Source organism: Lipotes vexillifer, unplaced genomic scaffold (genome assembly GCF_000442215.2).
Source record: "Lipotes vexillifer unplaced genomic scaffold, Lipotes_vexillifer_v1.1 scaffold1235, whole genome shotgun sequence".
Taxonomy (NCBI): Eukaryota; Metazoa; Chordata; class Mammalia; order Artiodactyla; family Lipotidae; genus Lipotes; species Lipotes vexillifer.
In genome coordinates, this window is record NW_006775530.1 from 1,082,636 (window position 1) to 1,095,944 (window position 13,309).

The following is a 13,309-nucleotide window of genomic DNA, read 5'->3' on the forward strand; positions in this document are numbered from 1 at the left end:
GCTGAACCCAGATATCACTTTGGAATCTTTCCCCACATGGCACTCCAGGCAGCCCCACCAATCTATCTGACAGTGCATCCAAGAGGATTATTTGACAAATGCTGAGATAATCAGCTATTTGGGAAAGTATATAAAGTTAACTCTCTTGCATACCTATGTTAAACTCCACGTAGATTAAAGACTTAAATATAAAAAATGAAACCATAAAAGGACTAGAGCAAAGCTACTGCAAAAGAACATCCTCAGAGAGAAACAGAGAAACTCTACGATGAGGAGACGTGAGCAAGAGTGGAAGGCAGAGTCTCAGCACTGCCTGGGTTCGTGACATTTCTGAGGCCTGGCTGCTCAGCTTTTTCTGGAGTCCTGAGACCTGTCGGTATCTTTACAATACCTCCATCCTTTTACCTGAACTAGCTTGAATCGGTTTCTGTGCTTTGAAACCAACAGAGCCTTGAATAAGGTACATGCATTTCTTTAAAAAAAAAAATTTATTAGTTATCAACTGATTTTACTAAAAATAAATAAATAAATCCTTAATTTGTCTGAGTCTCTTTAAATGAAAAATCAAAGCTTCTCATTTTCCAAATGTGAGGTGTAATATTTTATATACATGACAGGTTAATTAAATTGAAAGATAAGGATTTAACTTTCTCATCTCTCTATCCCATCAAGTTTCCTTTCATAAAGCATTCTAAAAAACTTGCAGGGGCTTCCCTGCTGGCACAGTGGTTAAGAATTCGCCTGCCAATGCAGGGGACACGGGTTCAATCCCTGGCCCAGGAAGATCCTACATGCTGCGGAGCAACTAAGCCAGTGTGCCACAACTACTAAGCCTGCACTCTACAGCCCGTGAGCCACAACTACTGAGCCCGTGTGCCACAACTGCTGAAGCCCGCGCACCTAGAGCCTGTGCTCTACAGCAAGAGAAGCCACTGCAATGAGAAGCCCTCGCACTGCAAGGAAGAGTAGCCCTGCTCACCGCAACCAGAGAAAAGCCCACGCGCAGCAATGAAGACACAACACAGCCAAAAATAAAATAAATAAAAATAAATAAATTTATTAAAAAAAACTTGCAAAATTAAAAACAAGAGGGTAAAAGGTGGTAGAAAGAAAGAATGTTGCAGAAAAGCCAAAGTAATGTTTTTTAAAAGCTGCACTTTGGGAATTCCCTGGCAGTCCAGTGGTTAGGACTCTGCACTGTCACTCACAGGCCGGGTTCAATCCCTAGTCTGGGGAACTAAGACCCCACAAGCTGGGTGCAGCTGGGGGAAAAAAAAAAAAAAAGGCTGCACTTCACATATTCTTAACTAGTTATATGTCAAAACATTCTAGCAATGTCTTGGGAGCCGGATCATAGAAACCAAAACAAATTTGAGTTTTATAACTCTTTACTCTTCCTAAAAGGTCGATCTACGGATACCATAATCACTGGCGCTTTGTTTACATACAAAATTATTTCACAAGTTTTGTTTTTACACTGAAATCAAGCACAAATTTTATGAAGGACTCAAGTGTATATTCCTTAGAATGGCAGTTAGTAACTAAATCAACTGTATTTCTCCAGACACAAAATATTAAACTCACCTGAATATACCACATTTCTGCAGAAGAAGCCAACAACTCCTTTCACTAACCTAGGGAAAAAACCCTTTAAAGGAAGAATATGCTCTCATGCTGTGTGACTATGTAGTGTTTATAAACTAAAATTTTTCTTCTCAATCCCCATAGCCAGCTGACAGAGTTACACTGCCTAAGTGCTTTATAACAAAGCTAAGTGCTTCTGCTGTCCCTGGAGAGAAATCTCAGGGCTAATTCACTATATCCAACCTGCCCCCACATCCTGTCATTTCTTCCTTTGAAACAGTGGCTCTCAATTTTCCACTCGAACATCTCTGAGGCATCAAATGCCCATGCTAGTAACAGAGGCCACAGATTCTCTACAAGTATACAATCTTTGGGTGCCCCAGGCAGTCAGAAGGAGGCTGTCTGGGTAGGAAAAGGTCCCCAGTGGATCTGCTGTCCCCTGGCAAGAAATCACCTGCTTTAAACTGTTTCTTGAATTGCATCTTCCTCTCTATTCTCAGGGCTACCACCATCACCCCCTTCAATGGTTATCACCTCTGCTTTGGATTGCTTTTCACTACAACAGCTGTAGTTTTTCCTACATTTGCTCTTTCCTCTTTGCATTACATCAAGCGCATCCACTGCTGCCAACCCAAAATTCTGTTCCCATCATGTCATTTCCTGGCTCAAGAAAGGATTGCATCAGTTCCCCATCCCTTCTATCTCTCCAACCTCTCCCTTTCTCGGCCAGCCTTTTCTCCTTGCTGTATAAATATGTCCTAATTCTTTCCCTTAAAACAAAACAAAATAAAAAACAAACAACTACAAAAGTAAAATCCTTCTTGGATACTTTATTCAACTCTAGTTACCACCTTTGCTTCTTCTTTTGTTTTTCTGAGAAACTTTTAAAAAGTAAGGTCTACTCACTGCTCTCTGCTCTTGTCACTCTGATGAAACTGCTCTTAACAGAACTCTAACAATCTTGTTCTCTAATCACCAAACCCAACGGACTTCTTCTTCCTTCTTGACTTCTCCAGCATCTGAAGATGTTGATCACCCCCTTCTTTGTGAAACTCTTGCCTCCCTGAATTCCACTCCCTGGACCATTTCTTTCCAGATTTCTCTTCCTCCACTATCATTTTAAATGTAGGGGTTCTGCAGGGTTCCATCCTGTTCCTATTTCTCTTTTTTTTTTTTTTTTTTTTTTTTTGCAGTCCACGGGCTTCTCACTGTCGCGGCCTCTCCCGCTGCGGAGCACAGGCTCTGGACGCGCAGGCCCAGCGGCCATGGCCCACGGGCCCAGCCGCTCCGCGGACCCTCCCGGACCGGGGCACGAACCCGCGTCCCCCGCATCGGCAGGCGGACTCTCAACCACTGCGCCACCAGGGAAGCCCCCTACTTTTTCTTTTTAATTTGCACTCTGTTAATGATTATATTGACACTTATGGCATTAATCACCACTTCTACCCTAACATCTCATAAATCTTCAACTCATTTCTGACATTTCTCTTGACTACAGACCTGTACCAGCCTTTTGCACCAGGTTGTCACACAGGTGACTCAAATTCAACATGTCCAAACCAAACTTCTTCTCTTCACCCAAAAAACTAGTTCCTCTCCCATCTGTTTTGGTTTCATAGATATCCACTTTCCCAAGCCAAACATCTAGGAGTTATCCTCCCTCTCTTTTTCTCTCCCCTTAGGTCCCCAAACTGATCATTTAGACCTGTTGTTTCTATCTCCTTACTATCTTTCAGCTTCATACTGTCCTATCCAGTCTCACTATCCTAATGGTGTCGCAACAGCCTCCTAACTGCTTTCCCTTACCTCATGTCTTGAGCTCCTACCCTCCCCATCTGCCACTCTTCCTAAGAGATTGCTTCTTTGTTTAAAGCACTGCTCATTTAAAGCATTTTTTTTTTTTTTTTTTCGGTATGCGGGCCTCTCACAGTTGTGGCCTCTTCCGTTGCGGGGCACAGGCTCTGGACGCGCAGGCTCAGTGGCCATGGCTCACGGGCCCAGCCGCTCCGCGGCATGTGAGATCTTCCCGGGCCGGGACACAAACCCGTGTCCCTTGCATTGGCAGGCGGACTCTCAACCACTGCGCCACCAGGGAAGCCCCATTTAAAGCATTTTAAAACCTGGGTGGCTTGCCAGGCCCAAAACTTTTTTAAGTGTATTTTTTAAAATTAATTAACCTATTTTTGGCTATGTTGGGTCTTTGTTGCTGCATGCAGGCTTTCTCTAGTTGCGGTGAGCGGGGGCTACTCTTTGTTGAGGTGTGCGGGCTTCTCATTGCAGCGGCTTCTCTTGTTGTGGAGCACAGGCTCTAGGTGTGCGGGCTTCAGTAGTTGTGGCGCACGGGCTTAGTTGCTCCACAGCATGTGGGATCTCCCCAGACCAGGGATTGAATCCATGGCCCCTGCACTGGCAGGCAGATTCTTAACCACTGCACCACCAGGGAAGTCCCTAAAACTTTTGGTAGTACACACTCAATAGTAAACATGTGAGTCTACACGCTCATCCCACGAATATTCATTAATGCATACATATTATAGAATATATACAAAATGTAAACATCAAGAATGGGGGCTTCCCTGGTGGCACAGTGGTTGAGAGTCCACCTGCTGATGCAGGGGACACGGGTTCGTGCCCCGGTCCAGGAAGATCCCACATGCCGCAGAGCAGCTGGGCCCATGAGCCATGGCCGCTGAGCCTGCGCGTCCGGAGCCCGTGCTCCGCAACGGGAGAGGCCACAACAGTGAGAGGCCTGCGTACTGCAGGGAAAAAAAAAAAAAAAAAGGATGAATGAGATAAAGATGAAATACATAAACTAAATATATCCCTGATGAAGTCATACTATCTTAGCTACTGTATGATTCAAAGTACAATACAGTCTCATATAGTTCATTATTCATGATAATGTATTAATCCATATTTCAAATAGTCTTCTTGACAATTTCATTTTTTAGGCTGACTTCTTGACAGGCTTACCTTGAAATGTGACAAAGAGCTCCTAGTAGGAGAAATGTAAACCCTACATTTTTATTATTTATAGTGTTAGAATTATCTTCAATCAACAGTTTCTCTGTGCAAATCTTTAACCTCATTTTGTGAAGATTAATTTAGTTAAATGCAGATAATATATTATAAATCCACTCAACCAGGCTCAAGTAAACTGCAGTAAGTTGCAATATGATAATAGCAGACAAATTAATAAGGTCACCACATTCAATTCCTGTGCTTTGTGAAGCTCTTTCACTCTTCCCTTGAGACATCACCTTGTGTATCGAGTGTGTAATGGCACTGTCTTATAAGACTGAGGAAGAGAACCAGGGTTATTTACATATTAAATATTAATAAAGCTAAAGTTCTTCTTTTTTTAGGTTGAAAATATAAACCCCACTAGTGACCATTGTTTGGCACTGCACACAAGGCCCTTGATGATCTGGCCTCTGCCCACCTTTCCAGCCTGCTCTCCAGCTACATACTTCCTGCATCTTCCCACGCTTTACCTCTCTCAACACACCAGCTACTCATCACTTTCTTACCTCTGACACGCTGTCTCCTTTGCACTGCTACCTCTGCTTCCGGGGCATCATCTTCTCATCTCTTTTAAAGCACTATCACAGGGGCTTCCCTGGTGGCGCAGTGGTTGAGAATCTGCCTGCCAATGCAGGGGACATGGGTTCGAGCCCTGGTCTGGAAGGATCCCACGTGCCACGGAGCAACTGTGCCCGTGAGCCACAATTACTGAGCCTGCGCGTCTGGAGCCTGTGCTCCACAACAACAGAGGCCGCGATAGTGAGAGGCCTGAGCACAGGATGAAGAGTGAGCCCCGCTTGCCACAACTAGAGAAAGCCCATGCACAGAAACGAAGACCCAACACAGCCATAAATAAATAAATAAATACATACATACATACATACATACATTAAAAAAAAAAAAAAGCACTATCACAGCCTGCTATAACTGTTTCCCTACTAGCCTAAAGGGCAGGGATTACTCCCAATTTTGAATTCCCAGCATCTACTGCAACACCTCATTTGCAGCAGGTACTTAAGGTTGACTGATAGAATGAAAAAGGTCCAAATTCCTCTGGTCTGTTTTCAAGGCCTTGCATAATCTGGCTCCAGTTTATCTACCCAGCTTAATTTTCTTCCCCCAAGTCCACTCCTGTTCTCCTTACTTCCTATCGTAGGTCATGCTCATTTTGGCTTTTGCTCAATTTACCTCCTCAACTTGGACTACCTTCCATCTACAGAGAAGCAACTTGTCCTTTAAGCCTCAGACAAAATTATCCCTTCCCCAATGAAGTCACACTTGACTCTTCCATCCCCCAACTGATCACCTCTTCAGAGAACTCTTGAAGAGTGAGTACTACACATTTCAGCAATTACTCTCTATGTGGTGGTTTTCCCTTCCCAATTTCAGTCTAAGTTCTTTGATGCCAGGGACCACCTTCAACTTCTTTTGCACACTGATCTCTCACAACACACTGCAACATGATGATGCATAGGAGATGCTAGAAGTTCTGAATGACTGGTTGTAGATATCATGGTACAAGGGAGACAGCAGTGAACTGGGTTTCAGTCTGAGTTCCACCACTGATTACTTAGGTGACCTTAAACATGCCACTTAACCTCTCTGGTCATTAATTCCTCATCTGGAAGATGAGACTTCACAATTTTTTAAATTTCAGGTAAGATTTTTCCTCTTACCCAAAGGAAACAACATTTTCCCCCTAAAAATCAATAGAAATTCTGAGACCTTCGGTAACTCACTTAACATTAATGAATTTCAGTGTAATCAACAACAGCCCACTACCTCAAAGGACTATGTAAAGGTCAAATGAGAAAATACACATAAAAATGCATAAATAATTTTATAATCTGGATAAAAACAAACTTAAGGCACTGTCATACTATTTAGTGGGAAATGCAAGCAAGCAGCATCATTTGTTGTTCAGCTGGGTAGGAGAGTATGCTAGCCTAGCCAAGGACAGTGACTGGATCCTTGAATGACTCAGTCTGCTCAGCACAGCAGAACACTGTTCCACAGCCACAGGCTGCAACTCATCCCTTAGGTACAAAGATAAACATTTGATCACAAAGTAAAGTAACCTTTATCCCGTAAGGACCACATAGCAGGGAATACATCAGTTGAAGTTACTGAGTTATCAATTGAGATCTAAATTAAAGCCTGGTTATGGTTTCTAAAAATGCTCTTAGAATTTTCGTAACCACTCTGTATTAGAACCAATAAATTTCTCATATTTTTCTAATAATTTAGAGGGCATATTTTAGCAAGAAGGGGACTCTATAAGAAATAATCTGGTTACAAAGACATGGTTTCTCATATAAACATGTCTAATCATTCAAGTGAAATACAAAAGGCTAGTTAAAAAGAAAAAACAGAGAAACAAAAAACATCCTAACAATTTAGTGGTTATTTAAGAGATAGACTGATGAATATACACGGCATAGTCTCAAAGAAAATGTAAAATGTTTTCTCTAGGAGACTCTCAACTTTTCCAACATACCGTGAAGAAAGTGGCAGTGTAGGAACCCAAACTAGCTTCTTCAAATGAGCAGCCTAATGATGTCAGCAGTATTCATTACACGTCCCCTAACATACACAAAGAACCAGTCATATAATATAAGACACTCAAAATCTCAATCTATTCTAGATATAAAAATTATTTTCAACTCTGAAATTAAATTTCATGTCAGACAACTTCCTCTATACACCTAACCATTTTCTTTTCAATAGATTTGATAACAATACTTTTAGAATCATATTTACATAATAAAAGATGATTTTCCAACAATATTCCAATGAGAACTGCTTCAAAAATTTATTGATCTTTTCTCAAATATCAAACCTTAAGCTGGGGACTTCCCTGGTGGTCCAGTAGTTAAGACTCCTCACTCCTAATACAGGGGGCCTGGGTTCGATCCCTCGTCAGGGAACTAGATCCCACATGCCACACTGAGAGCCCGCAGGCCCAGACACTATAAATATCTTAGAGGAAAACATAGGCAGAACATTCTATGACATAAATCACAGCAAGATCCTTTTTGACCCACCTCCTAGAGTAATGGAAATTAAAAACAAAAATAAACAAATGGGACCTAATGAAACTTAAAAGCTTTTGCACAGCAAAGGAAACTATAAACAAGACGAAAAGACAACTCTCAGGGCTTCCCTGGTGGCGCAGTGGTTGAGACTCCGCCTGCCGATGCAGGGGACACAGGTTCGTGCCCTGGTCCGGGAGGATCCCATGTACCGCGGAGCGGCTGGGCCCGTGAGCCGTGGCCGTTGGGCCTGCGCGCCCGGAGCCTGTGCTCCGCAACCGGAGAGGCCACAACAGTGAGAGGGCTGCGTACCGGAAAAAAAAAAAAAAAAAAAAAAAAAACCCTCAAAAAAAAAAAAAAAAAAAAAAAAAAAAAAAAGACAACTCTCAGAATGGGAGAAAATATTTGCAAACGAAGCAATTAAGAAAGGATTAATCTCCAAAATATACAAGCAGCTCAATATCAAAGAAACAAACAACCCAATCCAAAAGTGGGTGGAAGACCTAAACAGACATTTCTCCAAAGAAGATATACAGATTGCCAACAAACACATGAAAGGACGCTCAACATCACTAATCATTAGAGAAATGCAAATCAAATGCAAATCAAAACCACGATGAGGTATCACCTCACACGGTCATCATCAAAAAGTCTACAAACAAGTGCTGTAGAGGGTGTGGAGAAAAGGGAACCCTCTTGCACTGTTGGTGGAAATGTAAATTGATACAGCCACTATGGAGAACAGTATGGAGGTTCCTTAAAAAACTAAAAATAGAACTACCATATAACCCAGCAATCCCACTACTGGGCATATACCCTGAGAAAACCATAATTCAAAGAGAGACATGTACCACAATGTTCACTGCAGCACTACTTACAATAGCCAGGTCATGGAAGCAACCTAAATGTCCATCGACAGATGAATGGATAAAGAAGACGTGGCACATATATACAATGGAATATATTACTCAGCCATAAAAGGAAAGGAAATTGAGTTATTTGTAGTGAGGTGGATGGACCTAGACTCTGTCATACAGAATGAAGTAAGTCAGAAAGAGAAAAACAAATATCATATACTAACACATATATATGGAATCTAAAAAAAAAACACAAAAGGTTCTGATGAACCTAGGGGCAGGACAGGAATAAAGACACAGACGTAGAGAATGGACATGAGGACACAGATCGGGGTGGGCAGGGGGGAGCTGGGACGAAGTGAGAGAGTAGCATTGACATATATACACTACCAAATGTAAAATAGCTAGCTAGGGAGAAGCAGCTGCACAGCAGAGGGAGATCACCTCGGTACTTTGTGACCACCTAGAGGGGCAGGATAGGGAGGGTGGGAGGTAGATGCAAGAGGGAGGGGATATGGGGATACATGGATACATATAGCTGATTCACTTTGTTATACAGGAGGAACTAACAAAACATTGTAAAGCAATTATACTCCAATAATGACATTAAAAAAAAAGAAAATGAGATCCAATAAAATACGTATACACATCAGAAAAAAAAAAGAGCCCGCATGCTGCAACTAAAAAGATCCTGGAGCTTCCCTCGTGGCGCAGTGGTTGAGAGTCCGCCTGCCGATGTAGGGGACACAGGTTCGTGCCCTGGTCTGGGAAGATCCCACATGCTGCGGAGCGGCTAGCCCGTGAGCCATGGCCACTGAGCCTGTGCGTCCGGAGCCTGTGCTCCGCAACAGGAGAGGCCACAACAGTGAGAGGCCCGTGTACTGCAAAAAAAAAAAAAAAAAAAAAAGATCCTGAATGCCACAATGAAGATGTCACACGCAGCAACGTAAGAACTGGCACCGCCAAATAAGTAAATTAAAACAACAACTTAAGCTGGACACGATGCTCTTTCCTAATCTCCTCTGGAACACTTTTTGATGTGTAGTCTAATTCAAATATAAATTCTAGAAGCTTTCTGGATAGACCCCATTTCCAGCACACAGGATACAGTAACTTCAACATACACTATGATAGAAGAGTAGTCACCCCTTCATGCTGAGAATCTGTGAATTTCAGCATATCTTAATATCAGTGCTAAGAGACATTAGTCAAAACTACTAGCACACGGTTATTAGCAAGTTTTAAGGTTCTGAACAGCAAGTGTGAAGGAACAGGAAAAATCAGAGGGATGAAAAACTAAATGCAAAACTTAAGGATAAAAAAGTTGGCCTATACAAGAGATGACAGGAAAACAAGATTAGAAAAAGGTGTTTGCACGCAAGTGCAAACTCATTCTTGAAGTGTTCACCTAAAACAACTTATTCTTATCATGTATGTCTTTTCAAGTAAAATGGAGCCTTGGATTTTAACAACTTGTTATCCTGGCTATTCTGAGTGCCTGTTAACTCACAGCATACCTTCATGACCTAGTCCTACCTTCCTCATTCAGACTTTGTTTTCATTACTGTTGTTTACTGCTGTATTCCCAGTCCCCAAAAAGGCTCCCAGCACATAAACTGTCAAATGAATAACAACCCTGTGAGGAGGTATTATTACTAGGCTGGTTTTACAGATGAGGAAACTAAGGTGGAGCAAGGGTGAGTAACTTGCCTGGGGTTACAAACCACTAGCCAGAAACATACCCAGGTCTAGCTGACCACAAAGTCTTCATTCGTCCTCTACCCGCACTGGGCAAAATGACTTCTTCCTGTCTCTCACTTGTGTCTTTACTGGTGGCAGCTTTCTCCTTAGGGGAAGGCTCAATTCAAACTTCAACTTTTCCATCAGCCTTTTCCTGGGCATCCTCAACCTCTGATGCTCACGACAGTCTTCCATAGATCTTTCCCTCCTTTGTGCTGTGCCCTCTCCAGAGTTCTATTCTCACATCTTACATTTTAACCCTTTGCTGTACTATTTCTTAACTCTCTCTTATCTCAACTCCAAACTTCTTGAGGGCAGGAATCAGATACTATCTTCAAGCACCTCTGGCACGTGGCAGAGCTGAATAAATGTTTCATGTATGAATGAATAATCCCTACAAATCCATGAGATAAAAAAAACCCCTTAGCTCACTCAGTTCCCTAACCACAGGCAACCAGAGACTAGTTTTCCTTTGCTTGGGGGTGGTAAGGGCATGCCTGAAATTCCCTGCCCACACCACAAAAAAGCATCACTGTGCTATGTTAAGGTAGTTTTTCAAGTTTTGAGACATCTAATGGAAGGACCATACAGTTCCAAAACTTTAAGGGCTAATCATAAAAATCCATCTTTTAAAAGGAGCCTTTGGACTTCCTTGGTGGCGCAGTGGTTAAGAATCCGCCTGCCAAGGCAGGGGACACGGGTTCGAGCCCTGGTCAGGGAAGGTCCCACATGCCACGGAGCAACTAAGCCCGTGCGCCACAACTACTGAGTCTGCGTTCTGGACCCGTGAGCCACAACGACTGAGCCTGCACTCTAGAGCCTGGGAGCCACAACTACTGAAGCCTGAGTGCCTAGATCCCATGCTCCCCAACAAGAGAAGCCACTGCAATGAGAAGCCCGTGCACAGCAATGAAGAGTAGCCCCCCACTTGTTGCAACAAAAGAAAGCCCACGCGCAGCAATGAAGACCCAATGCAGCCAAAAATAAATAAATAATTTTTTTTTTTTTTTTTTTTTTAAAGTGGCCTTCCTGGATGGGACACTAGCTCTCAATTTTACATGTTTGGTTCAATTAAATCACTGTTTTCAGTGATTTTACATATTCTAAGCAATTTTATTTTTATATCCCTTGGCTTGAAAGTTCAATTTCATACTTTCCCACACACATAAGAACAAAAACTACTTGTCTTTTACAAAATGGAAAAATAAAATAGAACCTGTGTGTTAGGTAAATAGGCATTCAATAAATGTTATGCTGCCATTTGTAAACCCTCCTTCTAAAAGCACATGTGGCCTATTTTAGTCTAATGAATATTGGGAAGCATTTACTAGATGATTTTCACTTAATTGGTATGAATACCAGGTTCAAATTATATCTAAACAAAAACTGGATTTTTTAAAAAATATGGAGTAACGAGTTGAAATGTCTGCCCACCACCACTGAGCACCACATAAATAGTACTACATTCAATATTCTGGTTCTAAGAATTTACAACTGAATTCTTAGCTAGCCCAATTTCAAGGTACACATTTATGGTAACAATTTTTTTACACACATACCACCCAAGCCATGATCTATAATTTTACTCCTTTTATTAGCACTAATTTCTGAGCAATGTCTAGCCCCACCGAAGTGAGATATAAATGAGATTTATAAATAGGATATTATAAAGGTGGGACACTGGAATTTCACAACTGGAGCACATTAAAATATTTACTTGCAAACTAACATTTTCCCAAACGTTTACCAGCAGATTTAGAAAAAAGTGACAATCACTTTGCCAAGCTGGACTTCTGGCCTCTCAGTTTGATGATTGGCCTCTTCCTACCTCCACTCCCCACCCCCTTCCCTTCTCTTCTTCCTCTGCTAGGAATACCCTCCTGACTCATCTCTGCCTATGTCCATCACTTCCTTGGAGACCTGGCTCAAGATTCAGCTCCTTGAAAAATTCCTCGCTGACCAATACAATTTCCACTAACTACTTCCTAACTTTGCATTCCCTTGGCATTTATATAGTTTGCACTCCGTAATCTATAAATTGTGTTGTTTTGCACTTTTCTATACTTTCCCCAACTAGACACCAAATAGACACATCATCTTTTATATTCTGTTCTATATAGCCAGCAATAAATGCTTCTTGAATGACTGAAATCATCAGTGAAAGAAGGCCGATTGCCCAAAAATTTCTGAATATTACCTCCAACATGTATGAGTCCTTCAAGTAGATGAGATTTAATTTTGAGATTTAGTAAATCATAAATTTAGTAAATCCATAAATTCATCACAAAAGACCCAAGTAACAGATCACATGCATACTTAAAGAACAATCATAGCTATTCAAACATAACTTGAGATTTAACATTTCAGGGTTCTAATAAGCTTAAAGCCTTGAGGCCTGTGAATGGTAGGAAGCTGGTACCAGTCTCCTGCAAAAGGGGCAAAACTCTAGTTGGCAGTAAATGTTCAAACACGTGAGCGTCCACTGTTAAACAAGGCTCATTAACCACACAAACTTGCTGTTTCAGCTTTCTGGCTTCAATGACGTGCTATGATCTCCTTTGGTAATTGTTGAGAGCCAATGATGGGTTAAATTCCCATAAATTAACCAGCGTTTTGGTGGTTTGCCCAAGCATACCGCTGGCACCGGTGTGGACGAATTTTTTTTTTAACAGACCCTCCTGCCCTGGGGAGCCAGAGGTGAGCGAAGAAAGCGTCAACCCGGCACTTCTCAGGAGGCAAACGGAGACCTCCAGAGCTTCGTTCCGTTCCCCTCTAGTTCTTAGTGTCAGCTTATCGTGCAGAGGCGGGGCTTCCAGCACGGCTGCTTCTTACTAAATCTCAACCGAGTCTTCCTTGGGGACTGCAAGCCACACTTCGGCGGCTGCCCAACTTTTCCTGTAGGGAGCATCGGTTTTTCCATCCTCAAAGCTCCAGCAGACGGGGTTTGGGGAGAGCCGGGCTACCAGTAGAGAGGAAGGTGAGGACCCGGGGGGCGGGGGAGAGGGAAGGGGCTGGCCCAGCAGAGTGGGTAGGGTGGCAGAAACAAAGTGAGCACCGGTCAGCCCAGCACCG

General features: G+C 42.4%; 1 protein-coding gene across 1 annotated transcript in view; it reads right to left on the reverse strand.

Annotated features, from left to right (window-relative positions):
- Positions 1-13,309, reverse strand: part of SNTB2 (syntrophin beta 2) — a 101,846-nt gene that overhangs the window by 88,047 nt on the left and 490 nt on the right. The gene's annotated exons all lie outside the window — the stretch shown is intronic.